This window comes from Cavia porcellus, unplaced genomic scaffold (genome assembly GCF_034190915.1).
Source record: "Cavia porcellus strain 051 isolate PalLab524CR breed Dunkin Hartley unplaced genomic scaffold, mCavPor4.1 scaffold_1, whole genome shotgun sequence".
Taxonomy (NCBI): domain Eukaryota; kingdom Metazoa; phylum Chordata; class Mammalia; order Rodentia; family Caviidae; genus Cavia; species Cavia porcellus.
Window position 1 is genome coordinate 237,354,892 of NW_026947484.1, and position 25,826 is coordinate 237,380,717.

The 25,826-nt window shown below is 44.4% G+C and overlaps 1 long non-coding RNA gene and 1 pseudogene across 1 annotated transcript in view; both read left to right on the plus strand.

Moving 5' to 3' along the window:
• LOC134471821 (uncharacterized) overlaps positions 1-25,826 on the plus strand; it is a 354,989-nt gene that overhangs the window by 7,257 nt on the left and 321,906 nt on the right. The window lies entirely within an intron of this gene.
• LOC111757762 (U6 spliceosomal RNA) lies at positions 10,467-10,554 on the plus strand (annotated as a pseudogene).

Genomic DNA, 25,826 nt, shown 5'->3' on the forward strand with positions numbered 1-25,826 from the left:
CATAACGCGGCAATGGTTCACTGCAAAGTTTCTGTTGTTAACCCCGGTGACCGCTGTTACCACGGCACTGCCACTGCCCAACGTGGAGAAAGAGAATTACAAGCCTGTCAGCAGCCCATGAAAAGATCAAAATTCAAAGTATGGTTTCTACTAAATTCGCATTACTTTTACACATTCACAAAGTAAAAAGAAACCATGGGTCAAACCACTGTGAGTCATGAACAGTACAGTGTCTTCTTTTTCAGAGCTGTGCAATATTCCATCAAGTGTCCTCTCCCATGATTTATGCATTCATTTTTTTCACTTGAGGCCACTGGTGTGGTAGGAAAAAAATGCTATTGTTGAAGCCCAGTATACCAACTCAGAACTTCTTTTTCTTCTGAGCGTGTGCCCGAGAGTGTGTCAAACTGGCCATAACCTTGGATTCTCCCTTGCAGAATGGGATTGTTATTCTTACTTCTCAGTGTGGGCACAGGAGCCAATGTGTGTAAGTCTCTGACACAGTGCCACAGTGGGGTAGGCCTTAAATTCATGGAGCTGTGACTACACGGGATGGAGGAGCTGTGTGATTGATCCTTGGGTACGCAGAGGCTGGAAGGTCCATTCATGTTCAGGATGTCAGGGCAGGGGTCACCCAGGCCTCGCAGCGGGTTGTCCCACAAGAGGAGATGCCCGAGAGGTGCTGGGCTGGGAGTTCAGGCCCAGAGTGTCCAAATGCAGACATGTGGAGAGGACGGTGTACAGGGCCGGATGGGAACAGTGCTGGCTTGAGCCAGTGCGGGAGAGCTGGGAATCCCTCCTGGAGAAAGCACGCTGAGGCTGGGCCTTGGGGGCACGTGGAGAAAGGGATGGAGACGCTGATGTGATGTGAGCAGGAAGATCTTAGCCTAGCAGGAAACATTAGTAGAAAAGGGCAGCGCAGGGTTGAAGAGAGAAAATCCTACCCGACATCCTCTGCTGCCAGCACTGCCACGGTGGCTGGGTCTGAGCACCTTGTGCCGGTACTGTGCTGCTCAGAATGGAGATATTCTCCCGAGCCACAGACGGTGCGATTGAGAATCTGCCTGATGCCTCCTGGGCAGACCCTCATCTCCTCACAAGGGTTCAGGAGGTCAGCCAGCTGCCTGGCGTTCTGTAGCCATTTTCCTTTGGGGGCTACTCACCCTTTCGGGAGGGCTGAAGATCCCACCACTCTCTGCATCCCCTGGACCACTGAGCCAGGTCCTCGGGTGGCAGCCACCTGTGCCTCCTCACCCCTCAGAGCTGTGCAGCCTTACAGCTGGGCAGACAACTGGTTCTGACCCGATTGTCTTCAGGGCTGGGAACCAGGCTGTGCCTGGCTATGACTGTGCTCCTGACCCATGTGAACCATTTCCATGTTCTGGGTAGAGACTGGAATATAGGCTTTTATTTTTCTCTCCCAGCTACCATGGTCTGGATTGAGTGTTTAGGGCAGGGATTGTTATGGGTTATCTGCCCCTCCCAGAATGCATATGCTAAAGTCTTAACCTCAGTGGTCTTATTTGGTGGTGGGGTCTTAAAGATGCAATTAAGGTAAATGAGGCCAACAGGGAGGGCTCTGGTTCAGTAGGACTGGGGTACTGGTAAAAAGAAGAACAATCAGGTGTTAATACCAATGCTAGTCTTCATTGTAAAGACAGCCTGCAGCTGTGAATGTTGAAAGGCCATTTTGTGGTGATACGCTTAGAAATAATAGGGGGACAGGCTTCTTAGCAGTAGATCTGCATTGCTTTGGTTTTTTTTTTTTAAGTCTCCACCATGTTGAAGTCCCAGGAAATGTTCATTAGTGAGTACTGCCTGATATGGGTTTGCTTATAGATCGGACTAATACAGAATAATTAACCTTGATTTGCCTGCTTATTTTTCTGAGAAATGTCAGAGCCTCTTTCCTTAGCCAGTGGACTTGGGGGCAGGGGAGGAATGTCAGAAGAAGGACCTTCAGTCGGCCTCAGGGCCCTTATCCCAAGCTCACTTTGAGGTGAGATGAATCTGGACCCCAGTGGCAGCCGGAGAGCTCTCTGAGGAGATAGATCACACAGATATCATCCCGGGACAGTCATAAATGTCTCAGCTTATGGTGCGGCTGGGTGAGTTACAGAACCAATAGTTTTGATCAAGTGCCCAGCTCTACTCCATTAGCAGAAGGGTAATGAGAACCAAAGAACAAGGCGGGGACAGGGGGAGAGGATGGGGTGGCCTTCAGGACGGCGAGGCAGGAGGAGCCCATGGCGGTGCTTTACTGATGGAGACCGTTCTCCGAGCTCTGTGGTGGCCTGACCTCTGCCAGGCTGGGCTGTGGGGTGTGACTGGGCTTTCCCAACGGCTCAGTTCCAGGAGGCAGCATCTGAGAGTGATTAACTGTCTCCTTCCAAATCACTTTCGTCTGTAACCTTCCCAGCTCCTCCTCCCGGCAGCCGGGGACTGAGAGCCAGGGTACTGACTGCGCACTGTCCAGGAGGGTGACCAACACCCAAGGCAGGGAGTGCGGGGCACAGGAAAGAGGGGGCAGGTGGGTCACACCAAGGTCTGGCCTCCATTCTAAGGGCTCACTAATTGTGGGTGCCAGGGGCGCCTCCCACTCTTTCTTTTTCTTCTTAGTTTACCCCCTTCTTTCTCCTCAAGTGCCTCTTTCCCTTTATGTACTCTCTTTCATTCTTTTGATATATAGCTTGGCTTTGCCTCCCTTCCCTTCCTCTCCAGTCTTTCTTGTAGTTTCCTCTTCTTTCTTTCTTTCTTTCTTTCTTTCTTTCTTTCCTTCCTTCCTTCCTTCCTTCCTTCCTTCCTTCCTTCCTTCCTTCCTTCCTTCCTTCCTTCCTCCTTTCCCCATCTCTTTTAGTCCTAACTTTGCTCAATAGCTTGAGTAATTGATTGCTTCTTTAACATCTGTTGGGATTTAGTGCTCACCACAAGCTTTGGGGTGTACTAAGAAAGAGGTGAACAGTCCTGGCAGAGTTGAGGGTCTGCAGTACGACACTCATGATGAAATCAAGCACTGATAGAGGATGGAGGTGTGGTTCAGCAAAGAACTCTCTTCTTTCTCAGCCAAGACCTGAGCCAACTGAGAGTCAAGCCAAAGGGTGAGACAGGTGGGTAAGCCAAACAGCAGTTAATCTCACTAGGAAACTGTTAATGGAGAAGGTGGCTCATAACTTCAGATGCATTGTCTGTTTATCTCAGCCGCTGGGCTCAGGCAACCCTCGTCAGGGCAGGGCACCCACTTGCAGCAGGAGAACTTGCATCTAGCTGCAACCACGGCCAGTTAAGAGCAGCCTATGTAGGATGGGCCTTGCAGAGAACTTGCTCCCAGGGCAGAGGAGGAGGATTCAGATTACCCAGTGTGGAGCTCCCTTCCAAGGTCACTAATGAGGATCAGTGCAGTACTGTGTAAGTGAGTAAGGACTAAGGGTGGGGGGAGGGATGGAGAGAGAGAGAGAGAGAGAGAGAGAGAGAGAGCTTACTTACCTAGCTAACCTAGGTTGGTGACATCAAAAGCCTTTCCTCACATGCCAGAAGTGACATTTAACCTGACACTTCAAAGATTGGTATTTACTTTGGTGTGATAAAGTACCCCCTTCCCAAAGAATCCAGAACAAAATTAAATGAGCTTATTTCTTTTTTTTCCTCCTCTAACCTCCTTCTGTATAAAATAAACTCCAGGAAAGTCTTTCATTCAGTTATTATGTCAACAAATATATATTTAATGCCTATTAAAAGCAAGCCACTTTACTAGGCAGGAGAATACCGAGATTAACAGGCGGTAGCCTTCAGCCCTGGAGAAGCCTCTGATTAGCACACCAGGAGAGGCGCACTCCTAAACAGCAGAGGTGCCAGGCAGGGGCTGCCATGGTTGATGCTTGTGGCTGAAATCAGTAAGAGCTCTAAGTGAGTTATGTTAGGATTTTATGGGGTTGGTTTGGGAAAGAAAAACATTTCTCGTTACAGGGAGGGAGTGGCATTTGAACCAGGTCTTGAATAGCAAGCAGGATGCCAACAAACAGATACTCTTTGGCCTTCTAAGTAGAAGAAACAACACAAAGTCATGGGAAGAGGGATTCCAAGGATATTTTCAGGGCTCAGGGAGCAGCCCAGTTGGTTTTATATAAGAAGGAGGATGTCAGCAGAGTCAGCTGTGGGGAGGAGGTGAGATAGAGCTCCTGAAAGTCAGTGTAACAGTTTGTCTGCACTTCCGTAGCAATGGGAATGATGAAGTTCACTAAGCTGGATGCGCGGCACGATTGTCTGCACGTTACAGAATGTGCACTCCTGTTGCAGTGCTGTTTGGGTTGGAGGGAGCAGAAGCTGGAGACGGTGAGAATATTGGGCAATTTGAGATGGTCTGGGTTAGAAATCCTCATGTCACCAGAGCGAGCTCCAGGGGAGCAGGTGGGCAGGGGGTGGACCTTTCCAAGGGTGCTCCAGCGGTGCTCCAAGGTCTGGATACAAGAGGGGAGAGTCCAAAGGGCTTGCCTTAGTCCTGATTGGAGACACGGAGGAGGCTGCTGGCATGTGGAGTGCAGGCCCCTCTGAAGAGTCAGATCCTACGTGATGGGAAGAAGGCTGGTCGATGCTTGGCGAGTCCATAAGGTTCCGGCAGGGGGTGTGGAGGTTTCTGAGTGCTCTCTGTTGGGCCTTGCTTCATCATGTAAAAACTAGGCTCTACCAAGATGGGAAAGATGAAGAAAACAAGCCCAGAGAGACACTTCAGGGTAAGAGAAGACAAACCTCGATCCAGGAGAAGCCAAGTCAGAGCAGCAGCCCTTCGGGCGCCTGCAAACGGGGCTCTGCTGTGGATTCTGTCACCTCCCCCTGAAGCTGCCAGTGTGGCTCCATTATTGCTTGGACTTCATGACTTCCTTGTTCTCAGAAAGAGAAAAGAGCTTATTAAGTGAAGTGGCTGCCAAGTGTATTTTAAGATGAACAAAGCCTAGATCTTTTTTTTCCCTCACCACATACCATACATAATTGTACGAAGGGCAGGATTTATTTGGTTTGCATTATGATTTTTCCCCCAAGCTTAATTGCAGTGTTAAAAAGGCAACTACAACTTGAAAGAAACAAACTCCACAGTCCTGGAGACCAGCACGACCATTCTGGGTCTGAAACACAACTTCTTTGTGAAGAGAATTAATTGTATATGAAACTTTGGGGCTTATGCGAAACACCGTTTTATGAAAATAAACTTGAACAGTCATTAAAATGAATAGTTGTTTTAAATAAGACTCTAACTGCATAGCGGTGCCAGGGAATTTTAGATGCCTCCTTTATTGGCTTTGTCTTGGGTTCAGCTCTGCATTTACTAAAACAATGTTGGGGCCCCAGAGGTAAGTCTTAGCTTATAATTGGGAATCAAATGTACAATTCCAATGACAGATTGTTAGGGGAGGTAAGGAAGTGAAAAAGCTTGTATAGTATTCAGGTCCAAATACTATAACTTCATGAATAAACAATTCTGTGTGGGAGAAGTCCAATATGTTAGCAGGAGGTCTTGTTGCCTAATATTTTGACCTTAGATCAAGGAACTCATTTTGAGGCTTGGCCTTGGAGTTCTGGAACATTCCCCCCAGCAACTTGAAAGTCAAAAACACGATGGGGATGATCTCTGGTTTGTCATCTGCCAGCACAGACCTGGGCTACTTTGGGCTTGGTTGTCTGCATGTCTCAAGAAGAGCCTGGTACTGGGCCCTTCACCATGACAGGGCACTTTAAAGCTTGAGCTTGAACAGTGCACTTCTCTGGGAATAGTCAGGGTAAGGACATGTTTTTGTAGATCAGGGGATCCACACAGTTGTGACCAGAAGGTGGGGGATGAGATTTGGGTTGAGTAGCTTTCCTTTTGACATTCTTCTGTGTTCTCTGTCCGTGTGTCCTCCTGTTGGGAAGCTGAAGCAAAGCTGCTGAGCGTTACGGACTTCACTCCTGTTTAGAGGCAGGTGAGGACCTGGCATCCTTTTGAACTGCTCAGAGTCTGAGCTCACAGCCCCCATCCCGAGGAGAATGGTCCACTGATTTCCATGCCCTGACATGCACAGGTGATCCCTTGCCCCGTAATTCACTGGCATTTCTCCTGTCATTGAGGTCATGCTTTCCTCTCTGCCGTGAAATTCTTGCAGTTATTTAGACAAAAACCTGCACGGAGGAAAGGTGGGAAGCTCTTGGAGTTTTACATGGGGATGCCTGAGAAGGGGCTGTCTTTTAGGTTTGCATTGAGGCCCGTGGTTTAAGAGACGGGCTGGTAGCTTCTTCCAGCATCTGTAATGACACCCATTCTGTGTTTCCTTTGAGCTGTCATGAGTTCTCACAGGCCCCCTTCTTGTGGAGTAATGTCCTCTCTGCTTGTGTCTCTGATTGCATGATTCAGACCTGGTTTGAGCAGCAAGACCTGTAGCTCTGAAGGCCCCCCAGAACGGTGATGGTGATCATGTGGTGAGGAGACGGCACCAGGTGGTATCTGCTGTGCCACGTGAAGCCCCTGGGGAGGAGCCCCTGCAGCCTGCAGGCCCTGGAGGGAGCTTCCCTGGGGGGGGGGTCTTGTCTCAGGAGAGCTTCTGGATGCACTGTCACTGTCGCTGTCCCTGGTCGTGTTCCTCTGCCAGTGCGTCCCCCTTGTGTGCTGTGGTGAAGATGTGGTGGGCACTGGTGTGATGGCCTCAGGCTCACTGATTCCACAGCAACTGCAGTGTGGCCTGGAGAACAGCAAAGCCGGGGAATAGCTTCTCTTCTGCCAAGTGTGAGGCTGAGCTCTGTATCTCCATCACCAGCTCCCTGGGGGGCCGGGAGCAGTTGGGTCCCATCGTTCGTGTTCTCCACAGAGGGACCTGGGGCAGCAGAGAGGACCCTACAGACATGAGGAAAGGCTTCTCTAACGACCCACTTATTCATTCTGTGGTGGAAACACTTTCAAATCTCCAGGTTCTAAAGTGCATTTTGGTCTGGTCCCCAAATGCTTGACTAGAAACGTGGGGTCTTGACCCTTCCCTTTCCTTTCAGTGGCATGGCTCAGTGAATCAATTCAAACCCATTAAGATTTTACAACGACAGGAGGAGAAAATCCTTCCAGCGAACACTCTTAGGATACTGTGACTGAGCACCATTTCCCCGACTCTGGATCACTTTCTCATTTTTAAAAATCCCATCAATTGCAATCCCTCCTCCAGCCCAGGTATCTGGTTTTCACATCCCTATTTCTTGACACAAAAACTTACAGCAAAGGCTGTAGATACATGAATTACATATTTATTGGTAACACCGCGTAGCTCTGTGTTCACGAGGTAACATGGAAAGAGTTGGCGATTTCTCTGGGCTTGCAAATCTGAAGAGCTAATTGTCCTTCAGAACAGCAGAGGGGAGACGCATGGGCAGAAAACTGGGGTCCGCTCCTAAGTAATGGTGGGGTCCTTGTCCGTAGTCTTCTCAAACTGTCTGTGTGTGATGTCTTAAGTGAACTGTTTTTCTGTGGAGAGATGACTGAATTTAAAAAATCTGAATTAAACACATCTTCTCCAGGAGCACATCTGTTGCACACAGTGAAGCCCATTCTGTCATTATCACTGCCTGCTGAGCAGTGAAGTCATCTCCAATCCTAAAATCGGGAATGAGGACAGCAGGCCAGGATTAAATATTAAAGTGTTTTATTTCTGTTGTATTTTGCTGTTCTCTCCCAGAGAACACAAGAAATCCTGACATATTTTCTGGAGCTCAGGTGGGTAGCTAATGGACTGGAGAAGCTTTCAACTCAACTGGAGCGATACCTAAAGAGAAGACTTAATTACAGTTAGGATTCAGTGGGTTAATGGATAAACAAGGCACCTCTGTGTTTCAACCATTCTAAGAAGCGACTGATTTTAAGATGTACAATCATTGCACCTCTGAGAAAAAATACTGCCAATTAAACTATGACCACAGTACTTTATAATTCAGAATTCTAATTTTACACTTATTGAAACAGTTCTTTATGGCTTGTTTAGAGACTTGTGTATCTATTAAAATAAAAAAAATAAGCAAAATTAGTTGGCTTCAATATTGCTAAGCCGCCTTTATAGGACAGCTCTTTAGAAAGAGACCTTGACCTCACGTTGCTGGTGTCTGTGGTTGTGTTGTCCTCTGGAACATCAAGAGCTACGACCACAAGCATTTCCTCCCACCATGTCCTGACATCTTACTGCACTCTTGGCCTTGAGTTTTCTTTCTCGACCCTGGCACCCATTCACAGGCTCTAGACCTGGAGCTTCCTTGATCTTACCAGAAGGCCGGAACCCAGAACTCAAGTTCATTTTTCTGGGAATCCTTCGCGGACTGGAAGACCAAGGTTAACAGTTGTCTACCCTTGTGACTTGAACAACACATTCCCGCAGATCAATGTACCTTTGTGCGAGGACGCCAGCGTCAGACTTCCACACTGGATGCTGATGATTCAGGATGGGCTGGTCCGCCTGGCAAGCTGCTCTTCACTTCCTTCCTCTCAGATCTCAGAGAGTCAGTATCTGTAGACCAGATCTCGAGTATGACTCGTACACTGAGATGTAAGGATAAGGATATCTGATGTCCCACTGGTAAACTTTGTCTTATTCTATAGAAATGAGAAGTAGAAGAGAAACAATTGAGTCCAGAGTTTTGGCTTCAGGGGCCGATAGTTCCACCCCACAAATAGTGACAGGTGGTCCAGTGCAGAATTTTGCTTACCCAGGAATCTTGTGCCAGGGTACCTCTCTGTACCTCTGTCACTTCGCATCCCGCACTGCATCCTGTGCCACTGTCCATGTGGCAACTATGGCTTCCTTGGGAGCAACGACCATGTCCCATTCATCTTTGTAACTCCAGGGCACTGTGCAGTGCCAGAATTCAGTGGAGTTTGGGTGGAGTTTTGTCAAAAGGTTTTGAGTGGAGAGAATAGGGCAGAGATGCTCAGGGGCAGGGAAATGTTGGCCAGATGCAGAGGTGGTGGAATTGTGCTGACTGACTGGGGCGGAGGGTTTGTAAAAGGAAGCAGTGGAAAATTGGACAAGGAGGGGACACCGGCACCAGGCCACCGAGGGCCTTGGATAGTACCAGAGGGTCACCACTTGGCCATCCAGAACCCAACAAAGACTATTTCAGGACTCCTGTGCATGACTCAACATCATTTACTGTATCAAAGTATCCAAATAAAGAATCCAAAACTTCAGTAAAGTAGATCATAGTTACATTCATTCATTCCTTTGAAGTTTACACTAGGATTAATGAATGTACCAGGCACGGAAGACACACAGGGTAAATAGTGCATCATCTGTACCCTGAAGCAATAGAAGTCTAGCAGGGAGACAGACGTATGCATCTCTGCGCATGCACATGTGGGCATGTGACTGCACACGGTCTATGTAAAACAAAATTATTTGGGGTTCAGAGTATTACATTCAGAGTACTGTGGGGATACAAATGAGAGGCTGATAATCTTTACATGAGTGGGTCAATGAAACTTTCACATAGTCAGGATATTCTTCAAAATATTCAGGACAAGACAGAGGTAACTGTTTTCTACAGAAATAGTTCCCACAGAAGAGTTACGTTCGGTGATGTACGGGAGTGCAGAAATGATGCACCCCTGTGGAATTCACAACGTATGTAAGTGTGTTAAAGCCATATTGAAGACCAGCGGGAAAAGCAGACAAACAAACAAACAAACAAACAACAAACAGTACCTTATTTGTCTTAGGTTCCTCTGGAATTTTGAAAACCTATTCACAACTTGGCATCTTGACTCCATTACTATCTTACATGTATTAGTACCTTAACTTTACAGTTTAGGGTATGTGTCTGACCGCCTGGTTTGGGTGGGGTTGGGGTCCTGCTGTCTGTGCCACTACTGTGGATTTCTGCTATTCTTAGCGTTCTCACTAAAAATTGATGTTTGACACGTGATTTGTGCTTTTCAGTAACGAGTTCTCTTCAAAAGAGCCAAAAAAAAAACCCCCCACAAACAAACAAACAAACAAACAAACAAACAAACAAAAAACCCAAAACATAGCACCTATTGCAGAAGCCATTTAACTGTGAGGATAACTACTCTATGGAAACCAACTATTTCCAGTTCCATGTACAGAATGCAAGTGATGTTTATGAACTAATTTAGAGGCTAGAATAATGCACACATCCTGGACCCTGTGCCGAGCGCATACATCTACTAAGAAGGCTCCTAAGGCATATGGTTGCTTCAGTGCCCCCTTAGAGCTCAGTTTTATGTATAATGTTGGTACTGATGCAGAAACTACTTGTCAGAATACTTGGAGATGTTTTCATCTCAGTAGCTGAAATTGGCAAAGCTCAAGCAAAGAGGACCCTTAATGTGACAGTGAAAAAGTTCGGCTTTAAGCTTTTTGGGTACCAAAAAGTGCTCACCAGTAAACTTACTTGAGTGTATTGTGTGTGAAAGGTTTAAAATGAATTCAACTTTTAAAAATACTTTATTTTTTGTGCAGCACATATACTAAAATTGGAATGATGCAGAGAAGATTAGTGTGGGCCCTGCACAAGGTTGACATGCAAAAATATTTTATTTTTTGATTAACATATTAACTGTACATGTGAATAGGGTTCAGTGTTGTATTTCAACACCCACACACACAGCAGATCAAATTCAACCTCCCTTTATCTATTTCCCCATCTCCCCGTTGTGCTAACCTCTAGGACTCACTATTCAATATAACTCTGCCTGTTTGATCTTTGGTATTCTGCACTGGGAGATCCCTGTCAAGTGTGTCTGTAAAGTGAATCTCTTATCCTGAACCCAGACTTTCCGTGTTAGCAGATGTCCAGCCCCACGTGTAGATCTCCTGGTAAAGCTCCATCTCTACATGAAGCTTGATTGGCTAAGACATTAAAACGTGGCCATGGCCATTTCCAGTCTTTCAGATGCTCAGTCCTTTTCTTTTACTTCTGGAAGAGATCCTGGCAGACTTTAGCAGCGCCTCACAGCCCACAATCAGAAAAACTCCCCCAGCAATTGCTTTGTGATCACTGGAGGCATGATTTCACGGCTGGTGCTATTTTTTTGGTGTGGATTTAGGTAAATAGATGGTTTTGAGAATGAATGAATGAATACTGAGTACATCCCAGGTCATCTCAAGCAGTGTCAGACTTGAGCCTTTTTTTTTGCACAACTTCCCGAGAGCAGACTGGTGGATTTCCGAGGCAGGCTGTCCCCCTCCCCTCCATTTCCATATCCTGATCAGATGTTCTTCAGTGAGTCCTCAGAATAGCTAGACCCGAACACATTTCCTTTCACCCTCCTTCCAAAGTATGTTCCCCTCCACAGCCCTCCAGCCAAGCCCCTCTGTCTGGGAAAGGTGCCAGGGGGGAGGAGATGGGAGGCATCTGAGAGTAATGAGAAAAACACATCTCGCTGCACACACAGCTCCTTCTGCCTCGGTTTGCCGGCGTGAGCTTGTGGGAGAGGCTGAAAAGCACATTCTTTAAAATCCTGGCCCTTAAAAGGAATGCGTCTTGGGCTGAAATGTCAGCTTGGCTGTGCCTCGACTGCAGGACAGATTTTTTATTGCTGACTTTTTGACATGATAAAACCCAGCCCCTTCTCCACTCTGGGAGTGGTTCACAGCACTGATGAAATTTCAAGCCCTCACTCAGCCAAACTGTATTGGATTTTTATCACAATACAAAGATTTTACAAATTGTATTTGTAAATACAACCCTTCCTCTTTAGCCTTTGCCTCTGCATCCCTCTCAAAACCATGTCTTCTCTGGAACCAGCAGTGTTAAGATATCTAAGTAAGCTTTCCCCTGGACCCTGGGGTCAGCCAGTCACATCCATTTCTTTCCACCTTTTAAAAAGCTGATCTGAACCCCGCCTTGGTGGCCTACAGCAGGCTGGGTCAGGCTGTGGCGGCCAGAGGATGAGCTCATCCCTAGTCTCACTGCCTGGCTCACAGCTCATCTTGTGGAACTGCCCCTCGCGGAGTTACATCTGAATTCTTGAGACATCATTCTTCAGCTATTTGTTTCCAGCTTTGGAGATTTGTAGCACTGCTCCTTTAAATGGATTCCAACTTCATTTGGAAACTTGGCTGCGTTTACTTCTGACCTTACAACAGGCCCCGAGAGTTTAATTGCCTGATGTTACTTTAGTGTTGGCCCGAAATTGCTTCTTTCCTTTCCTTGCAATTGGAAAGACACAGTGTCACTTGTACAGACCGAGAGCTTCTAACTGGCTTCCCTCATATTTTGTTGCAGATTTTCAGAGGCAGACTGTGTCTCTGAGCCAGGACAACAGTGATTGATCAGGTGGCTTTCTGAACAGAAGGGCTGATCAGATGTTTCCATAGGCAAACTTTCATTGGACACTCACCACCTGGAGGACACACAAAGTGGGGCCTCTACTGGGACAAAAGCTTTGTTTATTCATTTGTTAGTCAAGTGTTCTATATTCCAGTATTCAGTGTACTGTTAAGTAGTAAGCAAGGACAGTCTACCTTGTAGGGCTTTAGATTCAGGTCAGGGTAAAATATTCTTGCAGCCAATTTATAGCCCAGCAGGACAGAGGTATCACAAGCGAGGTGTCTGGGCTCTTGGAAGGGAGAAGGAAATGTGACTGAGAATGAAGCAAATAGGGTAAACCAGAGTAATGCTCCACTGAACTACCCTTTCAGTCAACGTTGAACTGAACTCTTGCAAGATTACATTGCTTGGTGATTAGCCATTTATATGCCTGCTGTTAAGCACTATACGGCTGTGTAATGTTTCCCAAGCACTGATCCTGTGTAAAACTTTCTGAAGGGTCTGAGGGGAGTGGAGAGAAAACCCTTTCCTCTCTGTTGACCCAAGAAACTGTACAATCCAATGGAAGGGAGGAGACTCAAGCGGAACACTGAGTACTGGCTCTGCGATTATGAGCTGTGGCTGCCTGTCACATTGGTAAATACTCTGCTTGTCTGTGTCTCCCACTATGGTGGGCACATGGCCTGGGCATTACCATGATTCTGGAAAGACTCCATTTCCAGCCACACTTGGCAAGGATGACCAAGAAAAACTGACAGTCACCTTGCTTTGGCAATCACTTTCTTTGCTCCTAGCTTTCTCCAAACCAGATTCTAGCCATTTCTGCTTTCTCCTTTCTTAAGTGAGTTTGGTTTTTAATATAGTTGCAAGTGTCTTGGGTCTTATAATGTAATGAAATAGCTTTTAAGTAAGGGTGGAGACACTGGAAAGGAGGGCATGACAGATTTTCACCTCATCTCCCCAGTCAATAGCCAGTAGGCCTTGCTTGTCTAATAGCTTGAGCATTGTTGGGGGAATGGGAGGTACATCTGCAGAAGCAGGGAAAGGACTTTAGGGAGTGGCATGCAGGAATCTGAGTAGCTTTATGTCCATGTGGCCAGAGATGGGTTGTCATAGTTTTAGTTCTCACTGTGTTGGTAGGAATTGCTACCCTTGCAGGGATGCTTGCTTTTGAACCATAAATGTCTTCTTAAAGCCTCTGTGTCTTTTCTTTCTTAAATCCTTCTTCTGCATGGGCATGTATGCATGCACATGTACATACACTCTCACAGGATTGTTACGAGAGGCACAGCATGAGGTGTGGGATGGCCATTTTGCAAGACCACGCTTGGAAGATCCATGCTGAGTTGTGGCCAGTTCCTGGCTAGGGTTGGGCAGCTTCCATATGGTTCTTGATTTCAGTCCAGTGTGGCCATGGGCAAGTTCCTTCCACATTTGCATTTTAAGCTTCTCAATTGTACTACTAAATATTTTATAATACAATTTCTTGGTGATTTCCATGATTTTTAGGGACCCTTCTATTTTATTGATCTCTCTTGATATAATGAGGCAGGGACTAGAATCTGACACAGACCAGACCTCAAGTTCAGTGGACCTGAGGCAGGATATGGAGTGGAAACGTAACTGTGAAAAATCATGTCTCATAAGCGTGATTGAGACCAAAGCTGAAAATTGAGTCCACATGTGTTGCTGTCCTGGTTACTTTCTCATTGCTGGGGCAAAGTACCAGACGCCCACAGTTGAGGGAGGAAGGGTTTATTTCATCTCACAGTTTGTAGAGGATTCAGTCCATAGGTGGCTGGCTCTAGGGCAGGGTGACCTGGCAGAGGGACATGGCAGAGGACAAACAGTCCCTGGCATAGCAGGCAGGAGGCTGCATGTAGGCTGAAGAGGGTAGAAGGTAACAGTGATCAACTTCCCAGCAGACTTCACTTCCAACATCGCACATAGCTGTATATCCATCAGTGGACTGGCCCAGTAAAGGGTACCACACACCCATGATCTAGTCCTAGTCCACACACCCATGATCTAGTCATCTCCCTAAAGTTCCACTGATGAGTACATGGGCTTTGGGGGGACATCTAGGTATAAGTTATAACAGTTGCCATTAATTAGCTCTGAGGAAACTGGGACCCAGGGGAAAATACCTCAGGGGACTTTCCATTGGAGAAGGACATCAAGAAACTAGGGCCACTCTTTTCTCCAGCCTGCAGAAGCCTTTGATTATTCCTAGGTCCAATTTACATGGGCAGGTAATTTACTTAGGAAGGTTGTCATGGAGTGGGCCAGACCCTTTATGTTCTGTGATGAAAAGGAAAAAAGCACCGTTGCCTTTAATGGGCAGTGTGTGTTTCTTCCTCAGTGACTTTCCAAGTGCCCAGAATGAAATATACTTAAACCGAACCCAAAACAAACCACTTAAAACACAAATAAACCAAACTCTGGATGCCTTCAAGCAGAGATGGGGACATAATGGTTTCCATAAAATGTACACAAGAATCACAGCTTCTCAAGGTAGAGGCAGTTAAACCTTACTTTATAATCTAAGCCCACTTGCAGGTGAAGGAAAAATTGAACAACATGAGGAGATATACATACATCTTTTTCTCCCAAATTTGAAAGTCAGTAATGGTTACCCAAACCAACACACCAATTATAGTCACTAAATAGACTCTGCAGACAAAATCATGAGTTTCTGAGAGAAGCATGTCTCACTTAGGCTTGACGTCTAAGTCAGTCCTCTGTTTCCCTGGTGCTATGGCCTTGTGACTCTTCCTGAGTAACTAATTTAGAATTTCTAAAAACTAACTTAGAATTAATTTAGAATTAACTAATTTAGAATTAGAATTTAGAATTTCTAACTAATTTAGAATTTAACTAATTTAGAATTTCTAAAATTTGAAATCGTGCCAATGAAGTTTTTCTTCTGTCCTAGTCAAGAATTTTCCATCCATCCATCCATCCATCCATCCATCCATCCATCCACCCACCCATCCATCCATCCAATAATGAATATACCCTTTGAGCACTTACTGTGCTAGGTACTAACCTGGGTGGTGAGGTTAAGATTGAAAAATGGACATTGATGGTTTCCTCTTCAAGAGCTAACCCCTTCTTTCATTGTCCAAAAAGAAATTGGTGATGGTGCTGGTTTAGAAAGATTTGCCTCTTTCTTAGCTCTGGATTGGGCTAAGGTTACCTGGATCAGTGAGTCCCCTTGACACCACCATTCTACCAGTAGTTGGTCACAACAGCTGTTGGGTGACAGTCCTGTGACTTCATTCAGGATATTAAGAACCCGCAGGAGTCAATCCAAAGACTTTAGTTTGAGATTAGATCAGAGGACCTCTCTCTTCCTCTGGGTTAGAACCTAAGAAACATGTTCAAAGCCACAGGCTGCCATCGAGTAACAATCAGGGAGAGCTGCAGAGGGTGGTGTTGATGCCAAGAGTGAGAACCCTTGACATATCAAGAGTGAGAACACAATCCTGCTCATTTCCCTCCAGCCTTTGCCCCAAACTCTATCTGAGGCCACACTCATTCAGTTATTATGGGGGCTACTAATTTCCTTTGAATTAGATGAGATGATTTGTATTACTTGTAATTGAAAATATTCTATTAAAGAGGCAGTATTTTTGGGGAGGTTGAGTATGGACCCTGAGAATAAATAAGGAACATGGATCTGGAGGTCAGCTTTCCTGGACTGTAATCTCAACCTGACTGCTCATTAGCTGTATGGACTCCTGATGTCTCATTTTCCTCACCAGTAAACAGGAATAATAATCATATTCCCACTTCACAAGATTGTTATAAGGACTAGTAAGATGTGAAATCATTTGACAAGGTACCTGGCATACTAAATGCAACCTAATTTTTAAAAGTAGGGTGTGAAAGACTTGGTTCCCATTCTAGAGGAGTTTAGTTTCCCTTCTGGTTGCTACCTCTACAGAGATATAGGATTTGATGATGGGAGGCACAATCACCCCAAGAACATCTAAACTGCATAAAGAATGCTCAGCACTTATAGTGAGGATTATTCGAGCAAAATGCAAATCTCCACTTTCACTTCAAACCATCAAGTAGCCTTATAACTGTGTATATAAATAATACCACCCTCATTCAGAGTGGAAGATACCAAGCTCACTTAGAGACTGGCACAGTAAAGCTGCCGTATCAGTCTCGTGTTTTTATTTCTTATAATGCAGTTTATTTAATACCCAGTATGCTATTTCTCTCCCATGTTGACTTGTATCACGATATTATGGTGACATCACAAATACAGCGTCATATTTATAAAGACAATGCAAGATGCCACATTTGTCACTATGACACATTCAACCTACCATAACAGTTAGCATACTTGTGTGTCACCGTGAGATATGGTACCTGATTGTCTCTATGACATGGGGTACATGCCTGTCAAGATTTTGTAGTATTTTTGCATTATGGAGATGTCACTGTGACACTGTGACATTTGCTACCATTTGTGATGGTGATAGGTTGATTCTGGCTGTCCTAATGGCCCAGAGATCCTGATTCTTTATTTCACATGTCAGTGTACAGTGGCATTTTAGAACGGGCCCTGGTCAGTCCTGTGTAGTTTAGGTACCTTAGGTTTTACTAACATCTCATTGGTGGTCTTCTCATTGAACTGAGTGCTCCAAATGTTTGAAATATTCGTGGATTGAACCTTCCCTCCTTTTTCTATGAAGTCTCCTCCTCTTCAAGACTCGGTGAGTGGCCTACACTGTTGCTTCATCCTTTACTGTCTTCCCATCTTCAGACTTGAAGCTCACCTGAGTTTCTCCTCTCATCTAATTCCATAAACCCGAAGAATTGCCAAGCCTTACAGTTTCAGAATTGCTAAAGGCATTTTATAGTTTCCAAATACAATAAAACTTCACAGTCTTACTCCACATTCCCTGGGATTTTGGTCAGATCAGTTGTTATCAACCGTTTCCTACCTGTTATTGTCAAAATGTTATTGTCCCACTTTTACCTTGATGATTACTGTGATGTTTACTCTAGTAAGATTCAGAGATAAAGAGTATACTTCAGGGCTCTTGTTCAACATCCAGAACAATGATTAGAACAAAATAAGTCCTCAATAAGTCTTAATAAATTACTTCATGATTGTTTCTTACCTTTGAAATTATAATGATCTGAACTTGATTAACTGGAAGCATTTAACTTAGAAGCTCATGGAATATACTAAGAGACACCTATTGGGCTTCAAGACAAAAAGTGGTGAAATATTAAACAGTAGATGCCCTGGACCTTCATGATAAATGATGCCACATACAACCAAGATGGCAGGGTAACAGTTGACCCAGTCATGCCCTATGCTACCTGAGATAGTGAGGATATTCTGGACCACAGAGAACTCTGATTCAAATACCTGAAGTATGAAAGGATTTATTGCCCCAGAGAAGAAGGGCGAAGGTAGGTTATTCCACGCTAGTGACTTTAGGAACTCAGACTGCATGATGGAGAACTCCAGCTCTTTTTACCCTCACATTTGCTGTCTTTAGGAACTGGCAGTGTCTTCAGCTGTTTCCTGTATGATAATTTCCCAACAGTTCTTGAGACAGAACAAGAGAGACTGTGTGTTCCTTTATATCAGAAAGAAAAACTTCCCAGAAGCCCAGCAGATCTCACTTTGTATACCATTCATCAGACTTTGGTCACAGATTTGGGCCTCAACCAATCACCAGCAAGGATAATGCAACCTCATGTTGGTATCTACCAATCAGAATTTATCCAACTCAGAAGGAGGAGGAATGAATACTTGAACAAAATCAAGGTTTTCTCAGACTGGAAGGAGGGGAAATTTCTCATTGCGTCAGTAACCATAGCTGTCTGCTCTCCTGAACTTCATAAAACGGAGAGTCTGCTACATTAACCAAACAATTGTACTTATGCGAATTTTATGTTAGAAACAAAACATCAAAAAACCCAAATCATATTCACATGTAAATCAAACCAAACATGATCAAAATGTGAGCCAATTTTTGTGAGAAAACCTGCATTTCTCAGAGAGGGTGTCCAACACAGATCCTCCCAAAACCTAGAAATTATTAGGTCATCTGAGCATTCAGAGTAATTGCTGATGATCTGAGACAAACAGGATAAATATATATTTTCTCAGATAAAACCTGTGTTGGTGCCTGCCTGTAGTCTTAGTTAAGGCAGGAGAATAACCTGAGCCTGGGGAACATAGATCTTATTTTAAAAAATAAAAACACCAAAACATGTTTCTACTGGTTATACAAACATAGAAACAAAATTCTCCATGTTGGTATATCTTAATTACTTATAACTCCATCAGTCCTTGAGTGTCTTTTATTGTCAATATGAAACACATGAGCACACACACACACACACACACACAGAACTAAGAAGCATTTGCATCGTACAGGACATAACATATTCCTTTGATTTTTGCTCTTGGCCTTTTGCTTTTCATTCAGCAAATCTTACCCATCAGCCTAAGTCAGTTGTCTTCTGTCTTATTAAAAGCATGATCGTTATTAAAACTTCCCTGGGTAAGTCACGTGCTGCTGCCTAGTGGGGCCCTTGCAATAAAGCAACCTTCTCTTAGAGTCATCGTTGTGTTTTTGCTGTAATTACCTGCTCTCCCGGAACCTTGGCTCCCTAAGCCAGAGGAATGGTTCCACTACTTTCTTCCATCTTCTCTTTGCATATACCAGGCACATAATATGGGAAGAGGTGGTAAATAAGTGGTTTTGTAGAGAAGCTTACAGTTTTCTTAATAAATTACGGACAGCTCGATAGATGTGTTACTTATAACCCTCCTGCAAGACGTATCTCAGTTTGAGGCATAATCGGATCATTTATGAATAGACTAACTACTCACAAATGGGCACATTTCTGCTTAGTTACCTTGACATGTATGTACTAATGGCAGAAAGGACCATTAGCAAATTCATTATTTTTGGATCCGAGTTGCACTTCTATTGCTAAGGTTAATTATTGATTTGTTTTATTCTGTGATTAAAGCCATTAGTGACTATTAGCAAATGATGATGTTTATGCATGTTTGAATATCAGCTGGATTGCATTTCATAGCAGGGGCCCAGGCTAAATGAGCACTCTCCAGGCCTGACATCCACAATGATACATAGCCTTGCTGAAGGTAGCTAGTAATTTTTACTTGTTATAGAAGAATAAACAGAACCTGATTTACTTCACTAATTATTCTTCTTGGGCACAGAGGCTGGCCAGGATTTACCTTCAGTTGAATTTGGCCTCGGTCCTTATCTGATTTTCAATGACAGATAATTTCTGAGTGGGAGTTGGATAGTCTGAGAAGTCCACTGCTCCAGAGCCTGCAGACCTTGCCTCTAACTTTCCTTTATCAGGGTAGTGAAGTGGGCTCTTTCTCTTTGAAATAGTTGGACATGGAATTTACAGCTGGGAGTCTGGCTTTAGCTGAACAGTGGACAGTCTCTGCTAATGAGAGGAAGACTGTTCCTTCTATTTTTTGTGGCCTTCACATTGAGCTATGTCCCTAGCCCTTCAAATATGAAAAAAAATTTTTTTTTTTTTTGCGACAGTCTTGTTAAGTCACTGAATTGCTCAGGTTGGAGTTGAATGTGTCGTCCTTCTGCCCGAGTGCTGGGATTATGGGCATGTGCCACCACACTCAGCTAAGTCCTTGCTTTTTGATACCCTTTCTGAGCAGCTCATGTGTTTTCCAGCTATGCCTTAATTGAGGAAGGGTTGGTGCTGATGCTCAGGGGAGCATCCCCCCTGTACTCTCAGAGTTACTTGGAGATGGTGAATGATTGCAGCCAACACCCCCAAATCAGAAGATTAACTTCTCACATCCAGTGTGGGTCACTAGTGGCCTGGATGGTGGGTTTGTGCTTTATCAGGATCCTACGTCCTGGGGGTAGGAGTCCCCTCTGGTTTTCTCTGAGACTCTATTAATGAGCTTTCTGTTGCTGGGACAAAACACCTGATTATACATAGTTTAAAGGAGGAAGTTTTTATTTTGACTCACAGTTTCTGAAGCTTCAGTCCATGGTAAGTTGGATCCCAGTCAGAAACGTCACGGCCGAAGGGTGTGGGGAGGAAAGCTCCTCACTTCACAGCATCGAGAAGCACAGAGTCAGAGACAGAGACAGAGACAGAGGATGAGTCCACGGTGGGACCAAGAATACACCCTTTGTTGTAATCAGGGTTTATAAGGGAAAAGATTTGAAGTAAGTAGGACACATAATTTATGGGATTATTTTATAATATTCCCCCAAAGAGTCAAATACAAAACAATGCAGGAAATCTATTTACACATTAGAGACCCAAAGAATCCAGCTGAAGGCCTGGATCCCGCAGCAGTGTCCTGCTTGAGTCCAAATGAAGACCAACAGCCTACGGCAATGTCCTCCACCAGTCCAGCAGGAGGCCTAGAGCCCACAACAATGTCTCATGCAAGTTTGTGCCAAGAATCTTCCCTGGGAAGGCCCAAGGGTCAGAGGCAGAAGCTAGAAAGTCTGCACCAGCAGAATGAAAGATCTGCGCCAGTAGGCTCAGGGATCTGCGCTGGAACCAGGAGGCAATGCTAGGACCAGGCAAGGTAAGCACCAGAGCTCCCCCAGAAAGAACTGAAGCCATCCTTAGTGACAGTGAGGACCCAAGCTCCTCTCAGGATGAGCACAACTGAGCTCACATTAGGAAAACCAGTGTGACAGCTCCTCCAGGAGAATCAACAGCGCACCATCTTCCTCTTCAGGTCTCTGAGGGCCATCTATGCCCAGCACCGTGCTGACTCAGTTCATCGGGGTGTTCCAAGTTGACCATTAGTTAATATACCACACCCTTCAAGATCACATCCTCAGAGACTTACTACCTCCTATCAAGGCATTCAGATTAGTCCACTCATGAGGTGAGCACATCCATGATCTGGGGCCCACCTCTGAACATCACTGCAGTGGAGATCAACCCTCAATACTGTAATCCTTGGAGAACACTTTATCCTCAAACATGATGGTGACCATGTCTGCAGGGTAAGGAAAGAGAGGGAGACATTGTCTGGGGAGCTCTCTTGGTTGGGCTGGAGGAGCATGCATTGCTTATGTCCATATTTTCACTGGCCAGAGCTTACATAGGCCATGTTCAAGCAAGGATGGGATTTGGAGCCCGACAGCTCTGTCTGTCAAAAAGAGAACTGGTTTGAAAGTCCTTGCCAGTGTCTGTGGGAGTCACCTTTGTTTCTTTCTAGCAGCTGCAGTGACCCGTGTAGAGAGAGTTTTCAAATCTGGGTCACTTCCTCAGCTTGTCATGTCTTCCTTTGGTGTCCCAAGGAGGCCTACCCCAGGCTCATCCTTCCTGAATGGTCTTCAACTTTTTTCAGTCAAGGGCAGAGAAAATAGCTTGAGGGGAGTGACAGCCAGGCGCCTGCATTCTTGGAGGCTGACGGCAAGACACCCCTCTGACTTCCAGAATGGCCTGGGCCCATGGTAAATATTTGTGCAGTGAGTAACTGGCTAGTGGCATGACTTCCGGTGAACCTAAGGTTACTGTCATCTAACCTTGACATAGATTCATTTTAGAAGGCTCAGCTCTTTACCCTTTGTGCCAGCCTTCCAGATTGTTATCTACAGTTCATCTTTCCCGGAGAGATGGTTCAATTAAGACACCTCAGAATGAGCCCGTGAGCCGAAGGTTCAGCTGACTGCACTCTGATTACCTTCCTATTCATCAGTCACAGAGATAGACGATGGGAATTACCAGGCCAGGCGGGAGGGAGGAGGGGCAGGCTGAGGGAAGGAGGAGGCAGGTGAGAGATCAAGGTTTTGGGGTACAAAGAAGATGGAAAAGTGCCAGGAAAAGGGTGGGGTCCTCAAGAAGTGGAGGAGTCCCCGCACATATCTGATAGCATGCCATCTTCCCAGAACTGTGTTTCTGAGCTGTTAGCCCTGAAGGGTCTGATTCTAAAGTTAAGTTGAACTTTCTCATGATGTGAAAAGGATTAAGTGGTGGAGGAGGCTGATGACTTGCTGTCTTCATGGAAGGAGTTATTGTTATCATTTTTTTGTACTAGAGTGAAATTCAGGGGCTTTGTACTGAGCTATATCCCCAGTCCTTTTTTTTTTTTTTTTTTTTTTTTTTAGAGATAGGGTCTCACTAAGTTGCTAAGTTTAAATTTCCCTGGCTGGGCTTGAACGTTGGAGCCTCTTGCCTCCTGCCTCACCTCCCAGGTGACAGGCGTGCTCCACCATGCCTGGCTCCTGGTGTTTCTGAGGCTTTGCAGAGCAGCCACCCTCCAGGGGCACAATTCATGCATCTGTTCAAAAGCACAAGTGATGGTGCTTTTCACCCAGAGAGGTGGCTCTCCCTGGATGTGTCCTGGCTCTACCTGGGATCACCTTGCACTCTCCAGTGCTTCTCTGTTATATTAATTATGGGGACTCTGGCTTGTGGTGGTTTTCTGGCAAGCTGGTGCTTCTCGGTTTGGGAGTGCCCACCCCACTCTGCCTTCCTCTTCACACAGTCTTCTCCCCCTGGGCATGTCTGTGTGTCTGCAGTTGTCCATTTACAAGGACATGTGTACAGGATTCAGCTTGTCCCAGTGACTTTATCTTAACTCCATCATTCACAGAGACTATCATGCTCACAGATTGTGGGGGACAGGACTCCAGTATATCCTGGGGGATGCAATCAGCCCCCGACAATTGCCAAGAATGTGCTGGAAATAAACTAATACTGCCAGCACTCAGAATCCTCCCCTGGGCCCTGTACGAATGTCCACCAAATGCTCCTGCTAGCTGTCTCCTGAGGACTCCACAAGAACACGGACGGCCCAGCTCTTCTCTCCTCATCACTAGCCTGCCCCTTCCTCTGTGGTGCTGGGTTCACAAAAAAACACCAGCGGCCACATGTCCAGGCCCAGGAATGTGACACCTGCTGTGACCCTCTCTCCCATACATTCAGTTGTCCATCAGACCCTACAGTTTTGTCCTCTGAATATCTGTTTAATCCCAGTGCTGCTTTCCTAGCCCAGGGTTCCAAGCTGTTCAGCTGAAGAATTGTACCAGTCTCCTGATTGGCCTCCTGGTCCACAGTCCTGATAAAGTAGGCTTTCCGAAGTGACATTTGCTTAGACTCTTATCCTGAAGCTTCTTAAGATTTTTCCTCTTTATCAAATTGAGGTAAAGACCACCTATTCCAATTGTCCTTAAGGTTCTTGAATGAGTACTGGACTTTATCAAAAGCTTTATCTGCATCTGTAGAAATGATCATATGATTCTTATTTTTGGCTCTATTGATATGGTGGATTACATTTATTGATTTACGTATGTTGAACCATCCCTGAATGCCTGGGATAAATCCCACATGGTCATGGTGGATAATTTTCTTGATGATTTGCTGCATCCTATTTGCCAATATTTTATTGAGAATTTTTGCAACTATGTTCATTAGGGAGACTGACCTGTAGTTCTGTTTTTCTTTGTTTTTTGTTTTTTTTTACTTAAAAGGAAAAAGAGAAAAAAACAGAACAAAACGAAACAGTGTAAGGGTACAAGTAATACAGAACTACAAAAAAAACCAGTAAGATATCACCAGTTAATAGATTACACACTATCATCTTAGAAAGGTGGTTCAGGTCACAGGATCAAAGCATACAAAGTGAACATTCAAGCAGTGAGACTGCAAATAGTTGTGTTCAATGATCCAATCAAAAATATTAATATGGTCATCTATTTAACACACCTAAACACACTTGCTGTTATATCCTTTAGGGCACTTTTTTTCCCCTCTCTTTATTACAACAAAATTTACACATTTTGGGTTTTATTGTTCCCATAGATCTTATTACTTTTTTTTTGTAAGAGAATAAAATCAAACATGATAAAACAAAGCTGTCAGTCAAACCAAGGATAGACATAGCACATCACGTAAAAACAGAGTACAAGGTTATCAACAACGATTACCATAATGCCTCTTGCTTCCTTAGGAAGAATTGTCCATCTCATTAGGTATTATAAAGTTGAACAAAACAGTAGAGAACAAGACCAATAAAACCTAAACATTGTAAACCTTACAGAACTTCAAAAGAGGATACTAGTCAAACCAGAATGGGCATCATAGTGAATCTTATTGCCTTCAAAGTAGTTGCCTATACTCTGATACTTGATACTATCATACAGAGCGGAACAGAGTCTAATCAGTCCAAACAAGATAGTGGGAGGATTACAGGACTTCAAATCAAGTTAATAGGAAATCAAAAACATTAGTATAATATATCCTGCTAGTTTTTTTGATTTTTTAATGAATAAGGGAGAGGTTGAGATAAAAGAGGGCATAACAACATAACAATACAGGGTAAAGCATGACAGTTTCAGCAACCTAGTGCTTCACCACCAAATAACCCAACTTAATAGTAGTTACCATAATGTCTTTTTCCTTGAAATATTTGAATATAACTTCATATGTTATAGCATCAAACATATCGAGACAGTATAACACCATTCAAGTGGATGAAAGCATTGTAGAGTATTTAGAACCAACTAACAGAAGAATGAACAATGGTTTCTATATTGCCTCTTTGCCTATAACAGTTTTTGTTTATAATACCACACATGATAAAATCGAGCAAGATACAACATGATAAAACCAATGGAGACAGAAGAGCCATAGTTTGGTGGGGTTTTAAAACAAGATGGTATTAAATCAGCACTAGCTATTATGATGTTTTGTTTTCTTCAAAATAGCTGTTCATTGCATTACAGACCATAATATCAAACAGCCCAGAATAAAGCCATTCCAATTAATGAGTGAAAACTTTATGTCTTCAAGGCCACATAATGGGGAATCATGGTTACCACATACTTTTATATATTTGAATCATTTCCTACACTAGGGAAACTATTCGGTGTTCACAGATGCGAGTTTGATATTTTTCACTTATGAGTATGGTTTCAAGCTGAGCCCATTTATTGACAAATATCTCAATGTGATCGTTCTTTATAGCTGAGTAGTACTCTATTGTATAGAAATACCATAACTTTTTTATTCATTCCTCAGTTGATGGACACTTGGGCTGTTTCCAAGATCTGGCGATTACAAATTGTGCTGCTATAAACATAGGTGCACATATATCACTGTGGTATGATGCTTTCAGTTCTTCTGGGAATATGCCCAGAAGTGGAATAGCTGGGTCAAATGGGACTTCCAATCCCAGTTTTTTGAGAAATCTCCAGACTGACCTCCACAAAGGTTGTACCAGTCTACACTCCCACCAACAGTGTAGGAGAGTTCCTTTTTCTCCACAGCCTCTCCAGTTCTGTTTTTTAGTTGAGTCTTTCTCAGATTTTGGTACTAGGGTAATGTTTGCTTTCAGTAATGAGTTAGGAAGAATTGCTTCCCTTTGAGCTTCATTGAAGAGTTTGAGGAGTGTTGGCGTTAAGTTGTATTCCTTGTAGAATTCTGCAGTGAATCTGTCTGGGCCCGGGCTCTTCTTTGTTGTAAGGACTTAATTACATTTTCAAATTCATGAATAGAAATTGAGTTATTCA